The sequence below is a fragment of the Eumetopias jubatus genome, unplaced genomic scaffold, assembly GCF_037043125.1.
Source record: "Eumetopias jubatus isolate StellerSeaLion01/CBP00866 unplaced genomic scaffold, mEumJub1_p1.0 scaffold_11, whole genome shotgun sequence".
Taxonomy (NCBI): Eukaryota; Metazoa; Chordata; class Mammalia; order Carnivora; family Otariidae; genus Eumetopias; species Eumetopias jubatus.
In genome coordinates this window covers 18,304,426-18,321,125 of record NW_028274817.1, presented here as the reverse complement: position 1 = coordinate 18,321,125, position 16,700 = coordinate 18,304,426, and the positions used below count along the sequence as shown (strand labels likewise).

The 16,700-nt window shown below is 40.1% G+C and overlaps 1 pseudogene; it reads right to left on the bottom strand.

Annotated features, from left to right (window-relative positions):
• Positions 1 to 6,202: 6,202 nt before the first annotated feature.
• On the bottom strand, positions 6,203 to 6,932 carry LOC114200529 (olfactory receptor 6N1-like; annotated as a pseudogene).
• Positions 6,933 to 16,700: the final 9,768 nt, after the last annotated feature.

The window sequence follows — 16,700 nt, the reverse complement described above, 5'->3', positions numbered from 1 at the left end:
CAACCACCCAGGTGCCCCTTTGAAGGAAATTTCTAAGCAAGAAGAGTCAATATTAGTGGAGGAATTACCTTATAGTTTTGAAAGATATTCTGAGTTTTTACTAAGTCAGATTGGTCTTCCCAACAATTAATAGAGGTAACTCAATATGTGCCAGGTATTATGCTAAGTTTTTTGCCTGTGTTATTTCATCTAGGCCTCATGACCTTTGCAGGTGGATGTCATTTCCATCGTGTAAATAAGGAAACAGCAGTTTTGTGAAAGTGATTCACTTGGCCAAGTTAGTGAGTGGTCAAATTGGGTTTCAAACCCAGTTCTAACTCCACAGCCTACTATCTTAACCACTACCATATGCTGTAGCTTCTTAAGAGATGGGATAAAACAAATACTGTAGGGTACTATAATAGGTATACATCATTAACTAAGCTGAGACTCATGTCAAGGGACCCTTCCAAACCCTACTTATCTCCCTCCAAACCCACGAGGCAATGACCTTCATCCTAGTCCTGGCTAGGATGATGAATAGAAATTATATGAAAGAGAAAGGACAATATAATTGGACAGTATAAGTGTCTTGATTTCTAGAACAATCGTCCTTGAGGCCAGGTCTATACAACCCAAAGAGAAGTTGTTACTCAACATCTGGAACTGGGACCAAGGTCAAACTGGCAACATGTTTTAACTTTCAGGAGCAAAATTGGCAACATCAGCCAATCAATCTCCACTAGCTAGCATCAGCAGTGCAGTGCATGCTACTTTCATGTCACTGAAAAAACGAGTGGCTATTGTTTAGAGCAAAGGATCAATATCAAATGTTGTGTGAAATGAATTTGCAAGTGAGATACTTTATGTGTTAAGAGATACTTATGAGGGACCGAATAATATCATGAGCAGGAATTGGGACTGCCAGGAAAGGTTTAGGAACAGTGTCCTTGATGATGCATGAATTGGTCATCTCATCATCCACAGGATTGATGGAAATATTGAAAAGGTCAGAGATTTGCTTCATTAAATGTCTTAATGCCTTGCAAGTGTGAGAATGATGGCTGAAGAATCCAATTTGGAAGAAGAAGCTAGCTTGTTCTGGAAGAAATCCTAAACACAAGCAAAGTTTCTGAGAAGAAGTCAATGCATTTTGAGTGATGAATGAAAACAGGAAGGACTTGACATTTGTTTTGAACTTTTAAGGGAAACTTGACAAAACAAGGTGTTCTCAAGCAGAATAGTAACCAGGGTGAAAAATGGGCTTTCTAAAATGACCAAGAAACAAATGATGGAATCTTCAGAGGCAACTGTAGCATGCCAGAGACCCTAAGATGGGTGCAGAATCCGACTACGGATGAGGATAATGGGCTCATGTTGTTCTGCTAGCAATGACACTATCCGTGTAGAATTCACTTCTCAAAGGCAGTCAATCAGGCTAATAGGATAAGAATTCTAAAGCACTGGAGGAATTCTGTGATTGGCTTTTTCTTTTTTAAATTTTTATTTATTTATTTGTCAGAGAGAACACAAGCAGGGGAAGACAGAAGCAGACTCCCTGCAGAGCAGGGAGCCCCATGTGGATGTGGGACTCAATCCCAGGACCCCAGGATCATGACCTGAGCTGGAGGCAGATGCTCAACCGACTGAGCCACCCAAGCGTCCCTGTGATTGGCTTTTTAGACACAACAGGGCCATAGCTGGTAAATCACTTTTGCAATTTTAGTTGTGCTGAGGGCATTCAAAAATTCTTGTGGTTTAAACTCTGTCCTTGGTTCTTGGAACAACCCTAGTTTTGCACAAGGGAAATCCTAGAAACTCAGGTTTATTCTGACTTTGTCATCCCATAAACTTACTTGGGGTCCTACTTCATTTCCTGTAACTCTCTTCTAGAATCCAAATCTCTTCTTTGGTTTCCCAACTGATAATCCATTCCCTCTGAAAGTAGTGTTCTGATTTGCCTCTCTTCCGGCCCTTCTAATCTTTACTTTGATACTATACTTCTATTTGTTCTTGGGACTCCTGGATACTTTCTACCTATTTCTTGCCTTGACACTATTGCCACTATCAGGGCTCCCTGACACTTTGGTCACCTGCTTGAGCTAGCTCCATAATGCTTAGGCCCCTCTTAGAGCTTAGGTAAGCCCTGCCTGTTTGTCTGGATCTAACTTATTTGAATGGTACCACTCAGCTTAGACTCCAGAGTCATTTATCACCAAGTTCAGAAAAATTTTCACCATTTGTAGAATGCAAATGCATCCTCAAAAGATGAAAAAGTTAACCTCAGCTGAGGAAATAAAAAAAATGTGTCTTAAGATTATAAAGTAAATACTCAAAAAGGAAGTTCCAGTGATTTTGTTTTTAGTGTCAATAGTGAACTTCTGTGAAGAGGATAAGTTTCATTTGGATGTATAAATTCTAATGGGTTTGTCACACAATCCCTATTACTTTAGTAGTAGTGTGAAATAGAGTTTGATATCAGCTTTATTAAACTCCAATCTTGATCAGCTGGAAGAGTAGTGAGACCAGACACCATGTCCCCAGACTTTGTGTCTTCATTCATTTTTATGCCAGCAATGATACTGCACTACAGGTGAAGCTGGACATAGAAGGTAAATTTGAGGAGCCTGCAGAACTTACGAAGAAGAAGAAAGAAGATGTTAAAGTTTAGAAATCTGGGGTGCCTGGGTGGCTCAGTCAGTTAAGCATCTGCCTTCGGCTCAGGTCATGATCTCAGAGTCCTGGTATTGAGCCCCGCATCAGGCTCCCTGATCAGCGGGGAACCTGGTTCTCCCTCTCCCTCTGCTGCTCTCCCTGCTTGTGCTTTCTCACTCTCTCTCTCTGTCAAATAAATAAATAAAATCTTTAAAAACGTTTAGAAATCTTGGAGCCCCTACCTGAATGCCCTCAAAACCCCAATTCAATTGACTGGGTTCCTGATACCTAATTCTTGGCAGTCCTCTGTTCCTAAGGTCCTGAAATCTGTCTCTAGGCCCTCTCTCTGGATTTCTACTTCTAGATATACTGCTCTGGAACACAATTATAACTTTTCTCAATTAGTATCACTGCTCTAAGAACCATCCAGCTTTCCCCCACTTCCTAGCCTGGCTCCTTTATATAGAAATGATAATGTGGATGGGTTACTGGTACTGTTGGCAAGCTTCTTTCAGGCCAAGGCTGAAGCCCATTTTGCTTCTTTCAGCCCCTGACTTACCCATTCCCTGTTTCCTCTCCCTCTCTCCCGAGGAGCCGCTGAGGTAACAGCAAGCCATCTGCCAAAACGGTGGAGGTTAAAGTATAAATTGAAGCTGGAGTTCTTCTAATCTAGTATGACAGTTTGTGCTGATCAGGTTAATGGGGATAATTTCTCTTTGGCTTGTATAGAGACATGAAAATTTAATCTGATTTGTTATTAATTACTCTGTCCAATCATTAACATAATGTTTCACTAAATAGAAGAAATCTATTCATGTTGCAGAGGCAGTGTGTCAACCAAAGCACAATAATAGAAAAGTGTTGCCTTTTATGTTCATCAGGGAAGCTGTATGACCAACGTGAGTGAGACATGCACTTTGACACGTTTCTCACCCGTAGGGATGGGCTGTCCTGAGTTATACACTTTCCTCTAGCTCCCTCAGGGAATTACATACATTTGTGAGAGATAGGCAAGGAATACAGAGGTACGTGGTAGTTTTGGGAAGAGACTGAAACTAATTGGCCCACAAAAAGATTAAATAACCACATCTTGAGTGAAAGCAAGATAATGCTTTATCAAAAAAATGAAGTGACTTTAGATGGCTCTTTTATATTCTTTTATTAACAACTATCTATTGAACAATGATTCTGTGTTAAGCACGTGGTGGGTACTGGAGATGTAATGTTCAAACAAGACAGACACAGATACTGCCTTTGTGAAGTTTATCATCCAGGTAGAGGATGTATATTTATGTGCCTATATATCTATATCCATGATCATTCAGATAATTCAGATGCAGAGAAATTTATAATGAAGTAATGAAAAAGTCAGGGTGCTCTAAGAGCATATCATAAAAAGACTGGGTGGCACCCAAAGAATGAGCCAGGTGGTAAGTGGAGTGAGGAAGGGGAGAAAGCACAGTATGTGTGAAAGTTTTGAGGAAGCATGTTTGGGGAACTTAAATTCTGAGAGGAAAGAAACTCTGAGAGCAAGAAAGCAAAAGAGGAGACTGGAGACTGAGGCAAGAGTTATATGTTTTTTGGCCATTAAATGGGCTCTAGGTGGGCTCCATGTCCTTGGATGTCATCACAGGTAATGTTGGTCACTTCCATGGAGCATTTGGACTTCATCCCAAAGGCAATGGGAAGTTGTTGAAAGTTTCTAAGTTTAGGTGATCTTAGACTAGTAGATTTTTAAAAAATTTTTCCCAATGGCCAACATGCTAAACAAACTCCTCAACCGATTTCAGAAACCTGGATGCAAGAAAAAGAAAAAGAAAGACATGTATGCATGGAGCAGATGAAGCATTTCCACTCTGCATCTGCACAGAAGGCTAGGCAGAACCCCTGAGAGGCTGAAAAGTAATTACACTTCTACTCTGGATCCATGTCTTAACCACAAGGAGTGCGTTCTGCAGGCTCTATTTCCTAATTGAGGGTAATTACAAGAAGTTAAAACTAGATTAGCGACAATTAGACCCTATACAAGAGGGAGCTCTGTGGGTGGTCGGGAAGGGAGTAGGAAGAACCAGCCGGGAAAGTGTTTCCCAAACTGTTTGGCATTCTTTGACTCATATTGTAGGTAGAAGTTCTTGGAGGGTTTATCTGTGCTCCTGGTGGTGCCCACCAGGAGGGTAGGCAGGTGAAATATGGTACACACACACACACACACACACACACACACACACACATCACTAACAGCCAATCAAGATTACTTTTTCTTCAAGCCAAAGTGCTTCATATGCCAATAAATGGAAACAAAGAGGAAAGGAAAGTAAAATTTGCATTACAATTGAATGGAGCACTGGGTGTTATACGCAAACAATGAATCATGGAACACTACATCAAAAACTAATGATGTAATGTATTGTGATTAACATAACATAATAAAATAAAATAAAATACATAGCTGAACATGGACAAACAAACAAACAAACAAAAAAACAATTTGACTGAAAACATCTTGTTTGAGCAGCTACGTTTTTGCCCCACTTTGGATCTAGATACTGTGGGAGAGACATGGCAAGTATATGATCTAGTCTTTAAGGAGCTTCCAAGTCTATTTGAGAAATTTGATGTGGCTGGAGCACAAAGGGGAAAAGGAGACCGGTGAACGATGAGCTCAAGAGGTGTCCAGAAGCCAGGCTGAGGAGCTCTGACTCCATCCCAGGGGCAGAGGGGGACCACAGAGAGTTCGTGAAAACAGGGAAAGGACAGAGCCAGGTTTGGATTTTAGAAAGATACACCTGGCCAGTTTAGAGAAAGTGGATGAGAGGGCATGGCAAGGAGCAAGTTGGGAGGGGGGCTCAGTCAGAGCTGCCTGTAGAGAAAGCTGGGGCTATCTATGATCGCGAGGAGGAAGCTGGGGAGAAGCCAGTGTAGGCAGAAAAAAGTGACTTACTTCACTCTCTTCATACCAAACATTTATTGCTTTGATTCATTCAATTAACAAATAATTATTTTGCATCTGTTCTGTGCAGAGCACCATGGTAGGGGACATTAAGAGGAATAAGAATGATGTTATTCCAGTCTTCAAGGGGGCTGTGTAACTAACTGTTCAAGTGAGTGGAACAGTCAATAGCTGTTCTAGGTTTTTAAAGTCAGTTCTGCTCAGTGGAGGGGCAGATGATGTAAGAAATAACAGAAAGGGAGGTGAATGTGCATGAAGCCTGAGGAGAGACACAGTAAAGGGCATCGCTAGGCAGAAGCTAAGAGGGTATAATAGTAAGTAATATGCAATAAGTTTGGATGGGAAGGGTATGCTGACTATGTGTGTATAAAAATGTGTGTATGTGTGTGTGCATATGTTGTGTACACATGGGCACATGTACATAAGGCAGCCAAAAACCGTAGCACCAACAGATATTTCTATAAAAGAGAAAGACAGAAAGAGACAGAGAGGGAGAGAGAGATTTTTGTGGCGTACAAATTGGATCTTTCACATTTTCCCCTAAAAGTCATGTATACATGGTGGTATAGCCTGATGGAGTTGCATTTGTCTGGCAAACTCAATTTTATCATGCAAGGATTAACCTGGAAGTCCCAAAGCCTTATGTTTTAGGGTCTGAGGGAGGATCCCTGCTCTGCTGGCCAGTTCCCTGGAAGGAGGGAACAGCAGTGGCCTGAATCTCCAAGTACTTAGTCTAGTGCCTGGCACCAGGACACAGGAGGCCAGGAAGAAAGTGGCCTTCTCCACCATCTCAGAATCAGAACAGGCCAGATTCAATACAGGAGCCAGGTCACTGAAGAAGTGGTCAATCTCATAGGCTGCATGGAATGGCAGGTGGAAAGTCATGGCAACAGTGACCACAGGGGTTAGGAACTCATCCAGACAAGACCCACTGGCAAATAGGATGCATGTGCGGAGGTTCATGAGGGATGGGTGCTGGAGGGAGCTGCAGATGGCAAGGTGGCGGTCAGAAGACATGGCTGGCAGAACAAAGCACTTGACTACTGCAATGAACTGAAGAGGTAAAACTGGACCACACAACCTGCAAAAGAAATTGCCCCAGGATCTGAGAGAGGGTCTGTAGCATCTTAGGGGCAATGGAAGTAGTGTACCAGATCTCAAGGAACCAAAGATTGGACCAAAAGAAATATGTGGGGATTTGGAGGTTGAGCTCAAAGCAAATGACTGTGAGGATGAAAATGCTCCCCAGCATGGTCACTACATAGATGCCCAGAAATATCCCCACACGAAAAGACTGTAGCCCATAGAGATTCCCAGATTCCAGGAGGAGAAATTCTTTGTTCATGGTCAGATTATATGTGTCTGTGAGATTCAAACATTAGACCTGAAAAAAAGAGAGAAATATCGCCAATTGGAGAAAGAGCTGTGCTCCTGGAGGGAAGAAATAGCACCAGAAATGCCATATACTATTGAAACCAAAGGTTTTGTCTTTTCTCCTCTGAAATGAATTTTCTGTTTTGTTCTACTAGGTATATTTATCTAATACTTGTAGCAGAATCAGAAACTATGCCCTGGAGAGTGAACACAGAGGGCATCTCCTCTGCTCTTTTCGGCTCTTTTCCTTGACATAACATGTGACAAGTCTACCTTTGGGAGTCTCATAGTGGGAGGCAAACACTTCTTAATAGGGATGTCGTGCAGGAGCTTCTCTGAACTTCTGAAACTCAGCTTTTGAGAGTCAATAAAAGCATGAGTCCAGGATCCTAAAATAACATCAAGAATTTCAGACCACCCTATCTCCCACTGAACCCCTAAATCAGGGTAGGTTGCACCAGGAACATAATTAGAAGGAGGAGGAGAATTCAGAGATATTGATCTTAATGTACCTGTAAGAAAAATAAGACTCTCTGCCAGGCTCTGGGGACATGTAACTGATTGCTTCCATGGCATCAAATTCCTATGGAAATTGGGGAAAATGTATGTAAAGTTATTCACTTGAAATGTTAGAGAAAAATAATGTTCCATCCTTCATAAATGAAAATGACATTCCTGACTCACAAGCAGTAGGATGTGCATTTAGAGTTATTTTTTTTTTTCAGCAGCGGGGATGGATTTGCAGTGAGTCATGGCTGCAGCTCTCCCTTCCCCACAAGCCCCCTTTTCCCCAGCCAGAACTCAAAGACTCATATTTCTGAAATGGCTGTCTTGTCTTAGCGCCTGGGCTGTGATAGAATTGAAAATCAGGCTGTGTTGTGGCCTAAATTACGGGTTAATGTGAGGCCAGAGTTAGGGCCTCGATTTAGTTGGTGTTCTAAGCTGTAGCCTCTTTCTAGCCAAGGAATAAAGCAAAGCCATCTTTGCTGCTTTGCTTTGGTAATGACAATGTGTCCCTAACAGGTTACAGTTAAGTCATATTTTTTGTAAATGAAATACTATTTTAAATCCATTCAGGGAACTGGCTATTCAAAGGAATCTTATTAAGAATGCTTCTGTGACATGAAAAAATTTCTCCATAATTTACCCTTTGTACTAATCTGGATTGTTAATAAACTGGGCCTGTGTAAAGGAAGGTCCACCTATAACGGGGTTTCCAGCACATTTAGGGTGCCTAAGATGGTACTGAATATAATTACAGTGTATAAGGAAAATCAATCAGCAACTAGAGTTGTCCCTGGGGGTGACAGCTGCTTCCTAATTGGGGGATTAAACTGCAGTATCCTATTACCATTTTACCTTGTCTTCAGAGACTGCCAGCCAGCATTCAGAACTGACATTAACATCATTAGATTTTTATCATTCAATCCCAAGTCTCATTAATTAATAATGAAATAAACTTGATTTCCCCTTTTAGCTTACAGGCGTGCTCCTTAGTGCCTCCAAATTCAAAGGCACACCAGCCTCCCTAAATCCTCTCCCATCCTCTCTTTTCTTGCAGTGAAGACATTCATGCTGATGCAAAAGAGAGGCTTCAGCTGAGAATTCTATTCATTCTTTCACTCAGTCTTTTCTTCGCTTACCAGATATTTTTGGACACCTGCTATGTGCCATATATTGGGCGAGGTAGGCATTGGGGATAAAATCTGGAGCAAGAAATTCATGGTCTTAATGTTCCCAGAGCTTACATCCCAGTAGAGGAGGTGATCTTAAAAGTAACTGTAAAATTACTACTGTGATAAATGCTATGAGGGAGAAATATGGGGTCCTAATACAAAGAATAATATGCCTGGAAATGAGATGTTCAGGGAAGAATATGGGTAGCCAGCTATGAGAACAATCAGAGGGGAGGTATTACAGGTAGAAAGGTGGCATGTGCAAAGGCCCTAAGTGAGACAAGCACCTGAACGCTGGAAGAAGTAAAACAACCGAGCAAACAACAAAACCAACTACTGTGGCTTGAGAGCAACAGGTGAGGCAGGCTCTGAGGGAAGAGCAATAGGAGGTGAGTTTGTAGAAGGTGTGGTCTGGTTTACATTTTGAAAAAATCGCTTAGGCTTCTATGTGAAGAATAGACTGTAAGGGGCTAATAAGGACACTGGGAAAACTGGTGAGGAAGGTAATAACAGTAATCCAGGTAAGAGATGGTGGCTAGGACCAGGCTGGGATGGAGCAAGGTGGATTAATTTGGGGGCTTTTTAGTAAAAATGAATAAAAGCTTGTCATTTGTGACAACATGGATGGACCTAGAGGGTATGCTAAGTGAAATAAGTCAGACAGAGAAAGACAAATACCATATGATTTCTCTTATATGTGGAATCTAAAGAATAAAACAAACAAAAAGCCCAAACAGACTCTTAAACACAGAAAACGAACTGCTGGGAGGTGGATGAAGGGATGAGTGAAATAGGTGAAGGGGATTAAGAGGTACAAACTCCCAGTTATAAAAGAAATAAGTCATGGAGATGAAAAGCACAGCATAGGGAACATAGTCGATAATATTGTCATAACATTCTATGGGGACAGATGGTGACAACATTTACCATGGTAAGCTCAGCATAATGTATAGAATTGTCAAATTACTGTATTGTACACCTGAAACTAATATTACATTGTACATCAACTATACTTCAGTAACACATTTTTTAAAATTTAGGGTATTTTACATAGGAGAACTGATACTTTTTTTGTACATATTATACTTTAATAAAAAAGTTTAACAAAATGACATGGATTAAGCAACTATATGAATGATCATGTCTTTTCCTGAGATGGGAAGACCAAGTAGGTAATTTAGTTTGGGGGGGATTTTCTTTTGTCTTTTTTCCTTCATTCCTTCCTTTCTTCCTTCCTGCCTTTTCAAAAGATCTGGTGGGGTATGATCCATGGCTGGGATGACAGTTTCAATCCTCATATGAGTCAACAATCTGGTAACAGGACCCCAGCCACAGCTAGACAGAGCTCTCACTGTGGTCACACAGCAAACTCTTAAGCTAAAGCCTGACAAATTCCTGCCCTTGGTTTCAAAAGGGACCAGGGAAGACCGTGAATGTGTCAGTGTAACTCTTGACTCACTCTGTAGAAATTGCTCAAAGCTCAGGGTTAGCAACAGCATATCAGGAGCATCCTCTGTAAATGAAGCACAAGAAAGCATAATTCCATGGGGACTGTTAGACTCCCTTCGTCATGAGTCTCCACAAAACCTTTATTAATGGCAATCCAACTACCCAGAGCTTTCAATTATCTGGGATTTTTTAAAAAATTCTGTTTTGTTTCATTTTGCTTTTACATGAGAGAGAGAGAGAGAGAGAGAGAGAGAGAGAGACAGATAATGAAATGAGCTTAGTCAAGAAAACAATTTTCAGGAGATGTCCTAGGGTCAGAATACATTCAGTCCTACTCTTTTTGTCTTCTCCATCTCCTTTTGTAGCTCTGGCCAGTCAGAATTAATGCTCAAAATAATGGTCAGAGGCTCTGAAAGATCCTCAATCAGTAAAGAATGATTCCAGTATATCATTATACTTGATTTACTAGGCAGGGACAGTGGACTCAGATATCTTAGTGGATTTTTTTTTCTGCAAACATGGTAGAAAACAGCTTGTTCTTAACTTTCCTTTACCCAGAAAATCTAATTAAACATATACTCTTTCTCCTGGTATATCCTTAATCAGATTTTGCCCTAGTATTAATTCTCCTATGTCCTTATAAACATCGAAAGGTATTCATTAGCATGAAAAATTGTTTGGTGCCCAGTATAAAATAAAACCCCCAAGTTTACCTCCTCCCATCACCTCTGAGATGTTAATAGTTGCAAAAGTACAATCATAAAATTGCAAGTGTAGCAGTATAACTAGGAAGTAGGAGACTAATTATGGAAGCCCAAACTCATTACCTCTTCTAGAGTCAATCCAGGGAAACCTCTTAGAATAGGGGGTGGTGAGGAGGAAGCCAAAAAATAGGTGAAGATTACAACTCTGGAAGGGAGAAGTATATAGCTTGATAAGGAGAGCAATTATCTGGCTATACCAATCAGATACCATATGATCCAGCAGTCCCATTTCTGGGTATATATCCAAAGGAAAGGAAATCGCTATGTCAGAGAGATAGCTGTCCTCCCTATGTTCATTGCAACATTATTCATAATAGTCAAGATATGGAAACAACCTAAATGTCCACTGATAGATGAATGGATAAAGAAAATGTGGTGTATATATGCAGCAGAATATTATTCAGCCTTAAAAAGGAAGGAAATCCTGCTATTTTTGACAACATGGATGAACTTAGAGGGCATCGTGTTAAGTGAAATAAGTTAGACACTGAAAAACAAATGCTGTATGATCTCACTTATATGTGGAATCTAAAAAAGATGAGCTCATAGTACCAGAGTGGAACCATGGTTACCAGGGGTTGGGGGTGAGGGGAATGGGGAGATGTTGGTCAAAGGGTACAAACTTCCAGTAATAAGATGAATAAATCCTGGGATCTAATGCACAGCATGATTACTGTAGTTACTAATACGGCATTGTATACTTGATATTTGCTGAGAGAGTAGATTTTAAGTGTTCTCACCTCAAAAAGAAGTTATTATGTGAGTGAAGAATGTGTTAATTAACTTGATTGTGGTAATCACTTCATAATACGTGTATATTAAATCATCATGTTGTACATCCTAAAAACAACAGATATCCAGTTCTTTCCCTCCCTACAAACTCCTAACTCTATCCATAAAACAAAAAAATTAAGCAACAAACACATAACAGTCAAATGTTCTCTTAGATCTTTATTCTCCCCGAAGTTATTCCAGGCTGATATCTGGGACAATTGTTTAATGATAGATGTCAGGGTTAATTGGTAGTGCAGAAGATCATCTGGATAACCCAAGCCTCACTCTTTAAGTCATCTCTTGGTCCAAATACATATAAACCTGTTCCTGAATGTGATGTCTGAGAAAGAAAAGGCTGGTGAGCAGGAAAACTACCCAGAGACAGACTCTGAAAGGGCAGAGAAGAAATCCTTAACTGGTACTATACTAGCTCTTCTACCAGTAGAGGAAGTTGAATTTTTGGGTCAATTCTTATATAAGTGGTGTCTTTTTGAGTAATTCTTGTTTGTACCATGCAGCAGGAAATTTTGGCTAAAATTTCCCTTTTCCTTTGAATACAACTTGTGGAACATTATAGACAGCTCATTTTTTTATTTTAAATTTTTTATTTAAATTCAATGACACATTAATGTGAAAAATGATTTTGTTATTTGTGTTTATGCACCTTGAGATCTGGAGACAGGCATAACTGAAATGCCTGAAACAAACATTGTTGAGACCCAGAAACAGCCTGGAGATAGACATTATTGAGACCTGGTGACAGATATTTCCAATTCGACCATATTCTTTGGTGTCAAATACTTTTTTTTTCCTGTTCTGTTCCATTTGTCAACACGACAGACAATGAAATGGGCCAAGAAATATCTTGGGCCAAATGATACGTGATGTGTCATTATGTGACATACCTAGCCTAAATGTGAAGAATAGCAACAATTATTCTGGTAAATTGTGCAAAGGATAATGAGCTCATACTTTTAGTCTCAACTAAGATATTTCATATAAAAATTTGGGAGTCTAAATAATCTGTTTAAATGTAGTTTCTCAATTACCCTATAAATATAGATTCTAATTATGGCTATTACTTTATAGCCACAATCTGAAATTGATGGAATTCAGAAAACATTTCATCAATAAACCATTCTAGAAAAAACTAATTGGTTTCCACAATGCTAAATACCCAGTTTGAATGAGGAGTTTACCTTTGAACAAGTTATATTTTTCTAATTGGCTTCTTATGTTTACCTTGTCCTCTGAGTGATGAAAGAGAATTTGCCACACTTTCTATGCCTGCTCCATTCCCTTATATCCAGGATAACTGAAATATCCTGATCCATCATTTTAATACTTCTCTGCTCATATGCTCACGGTGCCAGGCATCTGAATAGCAATGACATTTATTTTCTTGCATCTTTCACTCATCGTCCTGGTGTTTGACTGTGACAATGGGAAAAATCTCAGTACCCCTCCTACTTGCTTCTCTCTAATCCCCACCCTGTAGCATTCAAAACTGTATCTGTCACCACTCACATTTTCTTTTTGAAGCTTTCTGCTTCCAGACTCCTCTTCTTCATGGATCGTGACAAATTTACCGCAGTGAGAAAGCTGCAATAGTCACAGTTACATGGTTTCTTTGGTCCATACTAGAGGATTTATCATGTCACAGGGAAGTAGTATTTTGGAGTAGGGAAGAGCATGATCTTTTGTCTGACAGACCTGAGTTTGAGTTCTGGCTCCACCATATACTCTGTGTGACTCTGGGCAAGTAACTTAACCTCTTGGTGCTTTAATTTTCTCAGCTGGAAAATAAACAATACTTATAATAATAAAACTACCTCACAGTGTTTTCATTAGGGTTGAATGAGATAATCCATATGAAGTGTTGGTGAGGTACCCAGCACTCTATAAGTGCTCAATCTCATTCACATTTTATATTGTGTACATATATATATGGCTATGATTATACATTTATATATCGTTTCATGTGTCATCTCCCTCACAAAATTATAAGTGCCTGAAAAGTAGGTGCAATCTTGGAGTTTTTCAATTGCTGTCCTCTGATTCCCTTCACAAATCTAGCACAAGAAATGAGCTCCCAGTAAGATCTTAGTAAGTATTTATTTGTATAACTTTTTTTCCCATCCCAGCTCAAATCTGCAAGCTTTATTTTGGTCACTGCTGACAGAAACCTAAATAGATTTTTCTTACCTCTCATTGTCCTTGTCCTCCATAGAAGGACTGGCCACCATAACCCCATGGTTCTGGATGTTTTGTTTATACTGACAGAGAATCCGGATCCACATTCAAGAACATTCTCAGTCGAGGTGCTGCTCTAACTGCCCAACTTAATATCCTACCTTAACTTCCTCCCATTAGGGAGGCAGGTCCTGCCTGATTGTTCAGTGTGCTGTTCTCATGAAAATCAACTACCCATAAGCCTGTTTCCCCAGGGTAAGGTTTTCCTTCTCTACTGGGAAAGTTAAATAAAATGGTAGAGTATACAAAGAACATCCAGAATGTCTCGGGCTAACAAATTTCTCACCAAAACCTGAACTCTGAAGTTTGTGGGTTCAGAGGAGCCAATTACTATTCTGAAAGTCAAATTTTCCTGTTGTGCTGAACAGGGCCAACCCTCAGCAACACTAGGATATTGGAAAAGGTTGATCTGCAGCTACTACCTTTTCTCTTTCTTTCTCTCATTCATTCACCTTGGTTGACTCCACTTTCATCTTGTCTCTGAACCCTTTTCCTCTCTCTTCACCTCTAGTTCAGTACTTCTAGAACTTCCTTTCAAATTATTTTCTCTTTAATTTGTAGTTAAATACACATTGATTTTTGAGGAGCTCATCTAATATAAAACTGAATATAGACCTGTGGTGGAAATCTTTGCACACAGTAGGCATTTAATATTTTTCTGACTAAAGATCTGGAAATACAATTATTTCCTCTTGAGTATGTTCAGTAAGGAATCAACAATTAACCAAAAGTATTTTCAAACTTTTGTCCCCTCCCCCCCCACAACCCTTGATTCAATACTGCTAGGAGACCCTTCCAAAATATCAGTCCTTCTTTTCAGGGTCTGATCTGCAGTTCCGTTTCTTAAACTCATTATGAATTTGGGATTGTATGAATGACAAGCTACAGAGCCTCACTACTGCACTAGCTATAAAGGAAGAATTTACTGAGAAAATTAATATTGTAAACAAGGTTTCAGGGGTCGCGCTTAACCTCCTCAAGAGAACTGAGCACACCTAGTATAAATCAATATTGCTGATTACAAATGATTTATGTTTATTCATTAAAACAGATGCCTCAGACATCTGACAACCTTTTAAAGCTGTTAATTCAAGTTATTGAATATACTCAAGAGGAAAATGTCTGCATTTTAGATTTCCATTCTATTCTTCAGTCAGAAAATATTTACTGAATGCCTGCTACATGCAGAGTCCCACTATAGGTATATCTCAAATTATATAATAGATGTACTCCTTTAAAAGGTGTATATCTTCTGGGGAGGCTAGGTTGCTCAGTCAGTTAAGCATCTGACTCTTGATTTTGGCTCAGGTCATGATCTCAGGGTCCCGGGATGGAACCCCATGTTGGGGTCCCTGCTCAGCATGGAGTCTGCTTGAGATTCTCTCTCCCTCTCCCTCTGCCCCTCCCCCTCCTCCTGCTCTCTCTCTCTCTGTGTCTCTAGAATAAATAAATAAATCTTAAAAAAAAAAAGAAAGAAGGGCAGCTGGAAGAACAGTAATGCTGTGATTAGGAGTCAGGAGCTGAGAGAACCAATGTTTCTCAGCAAGCAGCATGTAAAATGCAAAGTTCATAAAAGCTTAATTTAAAAGACTCTAAATTCCTTGGGGGCAAAAGGCTGATCATATCTTATTTGTCTCTCTAATCACATGGCTTGGTGAATGGTTGAAAATTCAAAAGACACCAATCAAGCTTACAGGTGATTGTACATGGTCACAACTTTGTACTTAGCAGGACTTACTTAGCAGATGGCAAGGAGGGAAAGTCTGGAAATTGGATGACTAGTTTTCAAAGTTCAGTTGTAGACTAAAAGCAAAGTTTGAGCTAGGCAATCTTCAAGAGCTGAAGAATGTTATTGATACGGAGTGGTGATTGGTATCTGGGCAGCCTAGTAAGTGCTATTACATAAAGGAGTCTAATTTCCTGCTCTGTATTTTTATCAGAGGTTCCAGATGGAGAATTGGATCATAAGTTTAATGAACCCCTCTTGTAAGAATTTGTAGTAGATAGGAGGGTGGTTTTCATCAAAGCTTAAGTGGTAAGGACAAAGGGACAAGATCTGAGGTTGTTATAGGAACCTCTTTCCTCTCAAGGGCTATCAGCAGGATTAAATAATGGCCATGGTGCACACTGCAATAGTAAGGACCACAGAGTCTGGAGAAGAACAAGATGGAAAAGAAAATAAGTAGGAGTAAGAGACAGGGGAAGAGAGAAATAAAAGGAGGGAGGGTGCTAGTGCCACCACTAGCAACTTTAATCACTCCATAGTCATGGTTTACCAGTCTCTGAACCTTCTCCATTGTCTCTTTTCACCATTTGAGTCTGTGTTCTCAGGCCACAGTCAGGCAACAGATAGCTACTCAGTGCCTGTTCTGTACCACCTACTATGGTAGGTGCTGTGAGTGATACAGACATAATTAGAATATGGTTGTGGGGGGTGGGGAAGAGCTTTGCTTTGCCTGGCACAGGAGGCTGATAGCTTTATTCCAAGGTGGGATGAAAAATGCCAAGAGAGGGATTCAAGCAAAGTGCTCAGGTTGGAGGAAGCAGAGAAGACTACCTAAAGGGAATGGTATTTGAGGTGTTCCTTGAAAGGTACAAAGGGCTTCAGTAGGTGAGTTTGGGAAAGAACATTCAGGGAAGAAGAAATGGACTGCGCCAAGAGAGGAGATGGGCATAATACGGGTACAATTATAGCAAACTCTTGCCCTTTTTGTTGTTATTTTCAATGCACCAGGAACTGTGCTGAGCACTCTGGATGCATTGCCTCATTTAGTCCTTATAATAATCCTATGGGGCAGGATTCCTCTATTGTACCTATGGTATGGA